This window comes from Gallinula chloropus, assembly GCF_964237585.1.
Source record: "Gallinula chloropus genome assembly, chromosome: Z".
NCBI classification, from domain to species: Eukaryota; Metazoa; Chordata; class Aves; order Gruiformes; family Rallidae; genus Gallinula; species Gallinula chloropus.
Window position 1 is genome coordinate 80,443,689 of NC_140089.1, and position 9,150 is coordinate 80,452,838.

The following is a 9,150-nucleotide window of genomic DNA, read 5'->3' on the forward strand; positions in this document are numbered from 1 at the left end:
CTGATCACAGCATCCCTGAAAAAGTCTTGCCAAATGCTTTTCTGCAAAGTGACAGCATAAGCCTCCCTGACTCAAGCCTTTATGATTTTCAAAACATACCTCATAAGCTTGGTTTTCCCTTAGCAGCACTAGTGCAGGAAACGTAGCATCTTAGGTGCTACAGATGTGACAATGCCCACACACTTACTTGACTTTTTGGGCGTTTTATGCATCTTCTTTCACCTATCCACACACCACTGATACTGTTTCAGCTTCCAATGCTAGTTTATTTTGTCCTTAGTCTGTGTGGCACTCACTCCTACTAAACCAGCAGTTATCTGCCTTCATCCAACCCTTCCTATCAAGGAGGAGACAAGAAAATAAGCATATATAGAAATACACAAGTCTGAAGTTACCTCAGGTTTTGCTGCATTCAAGGTCAAAATTTACATCCCAAACCCTTATCACTGTTCTAGGTGAACACTCACTTCAGCTATTTTCGTATGTTCACTGAGCTGAGGTCTCATCAGGGACATATTCCTTCTCAGACTAACTCAACAGAACAAAGGAATGAAACTAAAATATAATAGAATGAACCAAGCTAATAAAAATATGGTCCCACTGCAATAATGTCTAAATGAGAACCAATATTGTTTCATCTCCAGATGTAACACCAGCTAAACTTAATCTATGTTTTTCCACCCAGTCCAAATGGGACTGAATGACTGCATTAAAAAGATCACCTAGATGGGAAATATTATCAGTAGTCAATACTGAATTAATTTTCACTACCAGAAGTCATATTTTAAATGAGCAAGTTCCACTTGTTTTAATTAAACATGGAACTGGTCCATCATGGAGCATAAAGAGCAGGAAATAGTTTTAAAGGGAGTACTTCCACCTTAATTATTTCCTGAAGAGGCCCGTTAACTGTAGAGAAGATCAGAGCTGGCTGCACAGATTAAATTCTCCTCTTTATAAAAAAACAGGAACAAAATTATCATTACTGGCTACCACAAAAAATGCTCTGACATATGAAAATAACAGCAGACACCTGAACATGCTGAAGAAAGCAGCAGTACCTACACAGAGTAGCTTCTGGGATTGAATTCACTAGAAACACAGGAAGTTGTCTTCAGTGACCTTGTCTAGTGTAGGAAAGCAAACATTTATTTTTGTGCAGAGAACTGGAACTGAGGCTGTAGTGGACATGCTACAGAGCCAGAACATGATCAGTAAGGGAGCTGGTTGCTGTGTCGTGTATTAGAAAACTTCAGTGGCCTGAAGCTTGGGAATGGAAGCCACAAGCAACAGGGGAAAAAACAGAGTCAGTGCATCCATTAAAGGAGGTTCATTCTATGTGTGCAACTGCCACACTGAGGTTACTAGTAGTGATGATACACAAACATGTAAGACAACCCCAGCCTCTCAGAAGGAAAGCAGAGCAACTACCCAACCCACGAGACACAGGTTTCTAGGATGCTCCAGTTGCCACTCACCTTTACATGCTGCCTGAGAAGCCTTGCTGTACCATAGGTGTCATTCCACCCTCTGTACTATGCAGCAGTCAGCAGCTGCATTCAGACAAGATACCCAGTAGACCCCCCTGAGCATCACAGAATAACTTCTGTACTCACCTACCTTCATTTCAATTGTTTTCACATAAAATGAGCTACAAGATTTATATTTCCTCACTTAAAAAACCCCACCCAAAACGGTCTGGTTTCTTTCTGTAAGAACACAATTCACTGTGCCCTCCCAGCACTGCAAGGAATCCTACACTTCCAGTTAATGTTTAGAAAAGATGAGTTTAAGAACTAGTGTAGTCTGGAAGCCTGAACTTCACTGCAAACACAGAATGACCTTTCTATCACAAATGTACAGAACGAAATCCAGTGACTTGCAAGGTCCTAGGGCAGACAAACACACAATTACAAGTCTCCTAACGATAAGAGCATATGAAAGCTGAACAGAGCTCAAGCGGAATGGAAAAGAAACTGCTGCCTCAGAAAGGTATCACTTTCAGATGAGACTGAGAAAGCTACAGGAACACCCTTACACAGACACATTTTTCATTCGTTGTATTTCCCCTGAGCAGAAAGTAGTTTTGCCAAAATTCCCTTGTACTATCAGCACTACCCAGTTCTTGCACGAGACTCCAAAATAATTTTGAAGGTGCTTAACCAAGAGTAAAACTATCTCTTTTGTAGGAGGAAAAAGGCACAAAGCTGAATCAGTTTGCCCATAGTTATCCAGCTCTGCCACTGAGGTTAGAACAGAGCTTGTATTTCCTTAATTCCCAAATCCGCAGCTATCCCAAAAATCTCACTGCACTCTCTCAAGTTTGGGCTAATATCTTTGTCCTCCCAATTTTCCTTATAAAATCACTCCTATTCAGCTTTTCATCTCACTATAAAAGCCTTCAGGATGTTCTACTGGACAGGTAGCACAAAATCTTACTTAGTCCAATCCCTATTTCTAAATTACTACTTCAAATTCATTTCAGTCTGCTGTTTGGTTATGTATCTCCAGTCGTGCTCAGTAGAATCAACTTCTCTTCCTGCACACTAAAATTTCTTTAGCAGCTACAGTAATGAATGCACCTCCTGAAACACTTAAAACAATAACTAACCAGAAACAGTTCATTTTATGTGCAAAAGCAGCCTTCAGAGATGCATTAGCTTCATTTCCTACGGATGTTTTGACAGATCTGACTCAGCTTCAGTAATCTATCCTTACTTCTGTTATATAGCAAGACTGGAGACTCTTCACCCTGCCAGTAAGTTGGTGTACAGGCAGTGCACTGTACACAAGTTCCTACCACATGGGTTGTGTGCATCAGGTCATAATAAATCAACCCTGCACCTCTAACCCCCTTAGGTACTGTATACATCACCCCATGGTGATCTACTTGCATGGATGACATACAGCATCCTCCTGGAAGGGATACCTTTTCCTCACACCTCTTCTTGTGAAAACTAACTATATCCCAGCCATAACCAGGACAACAGGTAATACAGAAATCTATCCCCCAAAATCTTCACCGTTCATTCCCCCCTGCCCCCACCTTGAGTGCAAAGTTATTTTATAGCACCAGATTTTTTTCTTCCCACTTTCGTTTCCAAAACTCCAACTAAAATCTGATTTAGAGGACATATTTACTTACCCATTCCTCCTGTCTCCATTAAAGAGCCTAGTACTTTCTGGAAAGCATAATAAACCCCTTTCTTCTTATACTGTTACAAACACAGCTGGCAAAATGAAACTCAATAATCTTTCAGCTTTTTTCTACCAAGAAGTCAATCAGACTAGCAACAAACTGCTTGTGGTGACCTAATACTTAATTAAAAGATTAAGAACACATTCTTTTCTCAGAGGGTAGGCAGCATAAAGCTATTCTATCCTTTCTCACCACACACAATTTTATTCCAGATGATTAATGGTGATTTTATTCATATCAACTATTTTCCCTACCCCATATGACTACTGTATTTTATTTGAAATTATTACACATTACTGTGCAAGGACACCACATGACAGTATTAGTCATTAGGGTGGGACCCAGAGTGGCTTTGCTGTATCAGAAGAGAAAATACATATGCTTTTACAATTACTTTGCAGAGTGTTTATAAACTAGGAAGCTATTTTTATCTTGCAGTTCAGAACTGATGAGGCAAATTAGGTTGAACACATAAGCACATCTCTATGCCTAGATAAAGCACGGTGCTAACACTTGACATAGCACAACAGGGAATATGCATACTCTTACAAACCCAACCTCCCAAACTCAGAATAAATCTCACCAGTCATGTCAGTCACAGCTTCATCTGCTGCTAGCCTGGAGATGTCAAATGGTGCACACACAAATATTAGGAAATAGCTTCTATCTTTCATACAGTCTGGTAGATAGTTACCATGAACACTACTCTCCAGCACCACAGTTTGCATCTCTTTACTACTAGCTTCCATTATACCACCTACCCATAGCTTGGATGCTTTAGTATATTCATATTCAAGAGAGTATTTGAGAACTGCCTACTTCTTGGACAGGACTCGCTCTTTCTCCTTTTGAAATGTTGCTCTGGTGTACCAGTTTCTGGCACGTGATGCAGCTGAGAAAACACAAGCTCACCATCTCCGTTTGAACTCACCCTGTTAGAAACTGTAATACTACTGATGCAACATGGTCTTTTGAACCAATTTAGTTTCCCTCCTAGAAAAGAAGATTTAAACCTAAATCAGAGCAATGATACTCTGTTCTCTCTTTGATATACTTCAGTGTCTCAAGTACATTGGAAGCTTAAAGGATTCCAAAAAGACCTTGCAGCCTTTCAAAGGGGGCCAGGGGGGGAAAGGATAACCAAGTCTGGAGGAGTTGCTCTTTGAAAAACTCCCAACCCCAGGAAAGACAGTATTTTTTACTATGTAAGAAAATTCCTTCCTCGTGCAAGCAAGAATTTGGAATAAATGTAGTTGTGCAGAGAGGGGAAAACCCCAATGCTCAGTTTAAGACCACACTGACTACAAAAGGTTCTTAGGGACACAGAACGTGAGCTTATTCAAACCAAGTCAGAGGGTCAAAGCGTTAAGCAATGCACTCGCATACCACAGAGGATTACCTACCTAAGTAGTTAACACAGAAAAAGCATGAGCTCAGGCTTTTATTGATCAACTGCAATCCCAGTGATCGATTGTAGAGTTGAACGTGCTGTAAGATCAATAGCATTGCCCTCCTAGTTATCAGAGCAAGCAGGCACAATACAGGGAAGAGAAACCAACCTTTGGTACACCCTACAAGGCCTACTTTTCCAAACGAGCAAGCTATTTATAACATGTAAACAACCCTTCTCTGCCTTCTCTTCAAACAACAGTTTTAGAAAACATCTTACAGAGAGATTTTCAATTATAGCTCCACTAGACCTTCCTTACACTGATTTACCTGACTTGCACGACTCAATTTTAAATAGATAGTAATGCCTTTCAGTAGATATCCTCATAAAATGACAGCTGAAACGCTGGAATTTATGACTGAGAAGACTGACAGTGATTATGCCAGAAACAAAGTGTCAGAGAAGGCTGGATAGAAGTTCTGTTTCATAAGAAAAACTAAATTTCTCACAAATGAATTAATAAAAATATTCAATCCAGCAGAAGTGCAAAACACTGGAACAGTAAAAAAAATATTATACAGAGACTGGGCCAGATCAATATTGACAACAAAACTGAATTTCCTGAATTATCAATCCCTAAAGTTTGTGTATGCAACAGGAAACTATAAGCTTATACTATTAAAAAGGAGGAGGATGAGTAAGGTGATGCCTTCTGTGGCATTACAGCACTTCTGTTACCAGCACCTGAGCTCTGGCCACCAGTGTGACAGGTAATGGAGGGGATTCTGCTGGACTGGTCCAGAAACCTGACTCCTGTTGGAGACTTTTGTCTCCAGGATAACAAGTACTGGGCACTGCAAAACACCATGTAAACAATGGAGATGGAGTTCTTCCAGGTGTTTTTGATGATTTTTCACCATTAAGATTTTTTTAACCCATTAATTCAAACTATAAAGTGTCTCAGTTGATCAGTGTAATCACTATACTGATTAATATACACACACAATATTGTGAGAATTGAGGTTCCGTTCATTAAAGAGAAATTAACATTTATTAATTCCATTATCTTATACCTGATATTTCCTTGGTTATCCCTTTTAAGTTTCAGGTACCCTTGTTTCAGCCTGCACCTGACTTATTCAGAATGACTGACATTAGAAGCAACTTCTGCCCTGACTCCTTTGCTCCACTTGCGGGGGCGGGGGGGGGGGGGGGGGGGGGGAACCCACAAACTATCAAACTTGCAGGCAGATTCAGCTGGTTAAACAAGAAAAACACAATCACTTTCAGTTTTGTTTTTGAGACTAAACCCACAACCTTGCAAAACCAAATTAAAACTATGCGTTTTCTCTCCCCCATGCTTAGAATTTAAGTTTTGCCTAAAACGTTAAAGTCACCCAATTGCAGTGGTGATTTAAACCATCACTGACACTGTCAAAGCACAGCTCAGCAATTACAGAAAATGTAAGTCATTAAGTAGCAGCCCTCCATGCTACTGCAACCTAACACCACCCTGCACATGGCCCTGAATAAATCGTTCTGAGTCTGCTATGCTGCTACATGTACCCCCCTCAGCCCCACTGCCTTCCCGGTGGCTACTACAGTGCTACACAGATAGCTCTGTGCTGCATGCAGAGAAGGAGAGGAGGCTTTTCCCTCTTCCCTCAAAAATGCTGTTTCAGAGCAGAGATACGAGGTACTCGGGGTCAACCCCAGTAGCCAGCAGCTGCAGGAGTGCCTGCACAGGGACAAACTTCCACTCTCTGAGGATAAGGGAAGGAAGGCGAGAGGAAGGAGTCTGGCTAATTGCAGTACCGCCTCTTCCTCATTTTCCTTAACCCACTAGATCACAGTTGGGAGTGAGGTTCCCTCCCCCAAGCTCCCAAAAGAGTCTCTTAACCTCACAACAGCATGCCTTCCATCTGTAGAGCAGCCACTGAAGTTACATCACCAGTTACAACTCAGTTGTTCCTTAATTTGGCAATAGTCACAAGTCACTTAGGAATATCCACCTCAAAGTGCTAAAATTTAACATGAATATGTTTTTACTGAGTCTAGGCTGACAGCTATATTAGCTGTACAGCAAAATGCCAGAGTACCTGCTCATTTCTACTCTAATGGGACAGTATAAACATGACAAGATTTCTTTAAAACTGATTCTTTTTTCTTGTTTGGAATTTTAACACAACGCAGGGAATAAAAACATACAGTGATTGCTCATTTCCATCTACTGTAATGTCTTTTATTAATTAAAAAAAAAAAAAGCAATCCTAACTTTTGAGCTATCAAAACTCAGGAAAGCCGTTACTGAATCATACTAAACAGCTTCAAGAAAGCATTAAATGTTTATTAAGCTAAACAAGCTTAGTAACGAGCAAGCTAAACAGAACACATGGTACTGTCAGGAAGTTAGAAACTACAAAACTCAAGTATTACACCAGCATCCGCACCACTGGTATGCTTGCATCTATATGATCCTCTTCCCCGTTCAAAAGCAGAAAGCCAATTGGAAAAGATCCAAAAACAGACAATACACACAAACACAGATGTCGAGGGCCATGATCCCTGAAGTAAAGAGTGAATATAGCAGAAATCTAAAAGTCACCAAGTTGCACAGGGTAGATGAGTACTATGTTTTTCACAGCATTAGGGCAGAAATTAACAGATTACCTAGAGTCCAGCTTGACAAAACCCACACAGGCACACACCCCAAACAAAAGCAGGCGTTTCGGGTCTTCACAGTCAGTTTAGCTGCTATAGGGAGGAACTTACTTCCAAACACCACGGACGACAACCATCTACTCAGAATTCGACAGCCACCCTCCCTCCCTCCCTCGGAAGGCAAATTCACCTGGCGTCATTAAGCAGGAAGGTATTCCCCTGACTCAGCCCCCGAGCCGAAGAGCGTAGGGCAAGGGGTGCCACCCTCCCCGCCCGCTCCCCGGGTCCAGCCCAAGCCCGAGCGCCAGGACTCCGACCCTCAGCGCTGACCGTGCAAGTTCTCACCTCCATTAGCCGGCACCTTACACAAGCAGCAGCCAGACGCCGTGAAGGCGGAGCAGGCCCACACGCTACGGCGGCGCCCACAGACTCTCTCTCCCCTCCACGGCCGGGGCCGCGGCCCCCCCAGACCGCCAGCCCTCCCCCCTTCCCCGGGCAGCCCGCGGCCGCCCCGCCGGCACTTCGACGCTGCTGAATCACGACGGGGACGCGGAGGGGCCCTTGCCCCGCACGAGGCACAGCGGCGTCGAACTGCGGCCCCGACGGCTGAGCCGAGGGCCCAGGGAGCGGCAGGCTGTGCCCCCCTCTGCCCTGTCCCCGCCACGGGAGGCGCCGGCACAGCCACCCCCACGCCTTGTCCCTCCCGTCCCGCTCGTTACCTGCGCGGCGCCTGGCGGCCCCCGGCTGACGGCTCCGGCTGTCCCCGCGGTCACCGCCCGCCCCTACGAAACCCGCGCCGCGTCGCCACCTCCAGACCCCCGGCCGGGCGACGCCATCTTATCTACCTGCCTTCCGCCTCACTCACTCCCCCATCCCCCCCCCTTCCACCCCGGCGACGCGCTCGCGTCACGTCGTGAGGTCACCTACCCCGTCGGCCCAATCGGAATGTGCTTATAGTGACATCACCCCAGAGGGAAGGGGGCGAGGCGAAGGTAAAGGGAGGCACCGCCCCCTCCCGCGAGGGGCGGGGACAGTGGGCGGTGCATCCCCGGCTCCGCCCCTGCCCCAGGCTGCACCGAGCCTCGGGTCCCGCCAGGGGGCGCCCTCAAGGGGCTGCGTGGAGGTGGCGAGGCGGGGCGCGGGGCGGCACTTCTCAGGCGCCTCAGCTCCCCTTCCCTCGATGCCTGCCCTCGTCCCCTGCAGACACTCAGGCTGGAACAGCCCCTTGGGCCCTTCAGCCCCGGGACCGCTGCAGGGCCCGTGAGGTTCTTTAAAGCGCTTGCTTTTCACGGCGCCCTTCTCTTTGTGCTCATCGGATGGAAAGATTCCTAAAAATGGCACGAGAGGAAGAAAAAACAAACAAGTGCCTTCTCTGTCAGGGACACCGTGTGTTTGCTGTTTCCACGCCACTTTGAGGCAGCAGGGGTTTTCGGGAGCTGGCTTTCACAGACCGCCAGCCCGTCACCCGCATGCTTTCTTCGTCCTTCTCATTGTACCCGCAGTATTGCTTGCAAAACACTGACCCCTGGGTTTGGGCTACTCATAACCCTAAAGTTACAGGCTTTTGTAAGCACAAGAAAAAGTGCCCGCGGGCTACGTGAACGTAAGGAAGAGCAGACATCCTCCCACACTGCTTCTAAAGCACCGGGATGAAATACAGGTTTTCTGTATGTTTTCGAGTCCACTCACAGGAAAGGACTTTCTGGTGGATTGAGGCACCTCACCGTAAACAACAAAACACGCACAGGAGGCTCGTGGTCACTCAGAGAAGCCGGGTGATAAAGCCAAGCTCCCTGTTGGTCAAATGGGCCCCACCTGGAGTGCTGTATCCAGTTCTGGGTTCCCTGGTATGTAAAAGACAGGGATCTCCGGAAACGAGTCCAGCGGAGAGCCACAAAGG

General features: G+C 45.3%; 1 protein-coding gene across 1 annotated transcript in view; it reads right to left on the reverse strand.

The window, feature by feature from the left end:
• Positions 1–8,089, reverse strand: part of UBAP1 (ubiquitin associated protein 1) — a 33,425-nt gene extending 25,336 nt beyond the window's left edge. The window contains exon 1 of the mRNA XM_084278742.1: positions 7,970–8,089. The gene's annotated coding sequence lies outside the window, so the exon portion shown is untranslated. The remainder of the gene's footprint in view (positions 1–7,969) is intronic.
• Positions 8,090–9,150: the final 1,061 nt, after the last annotated feature.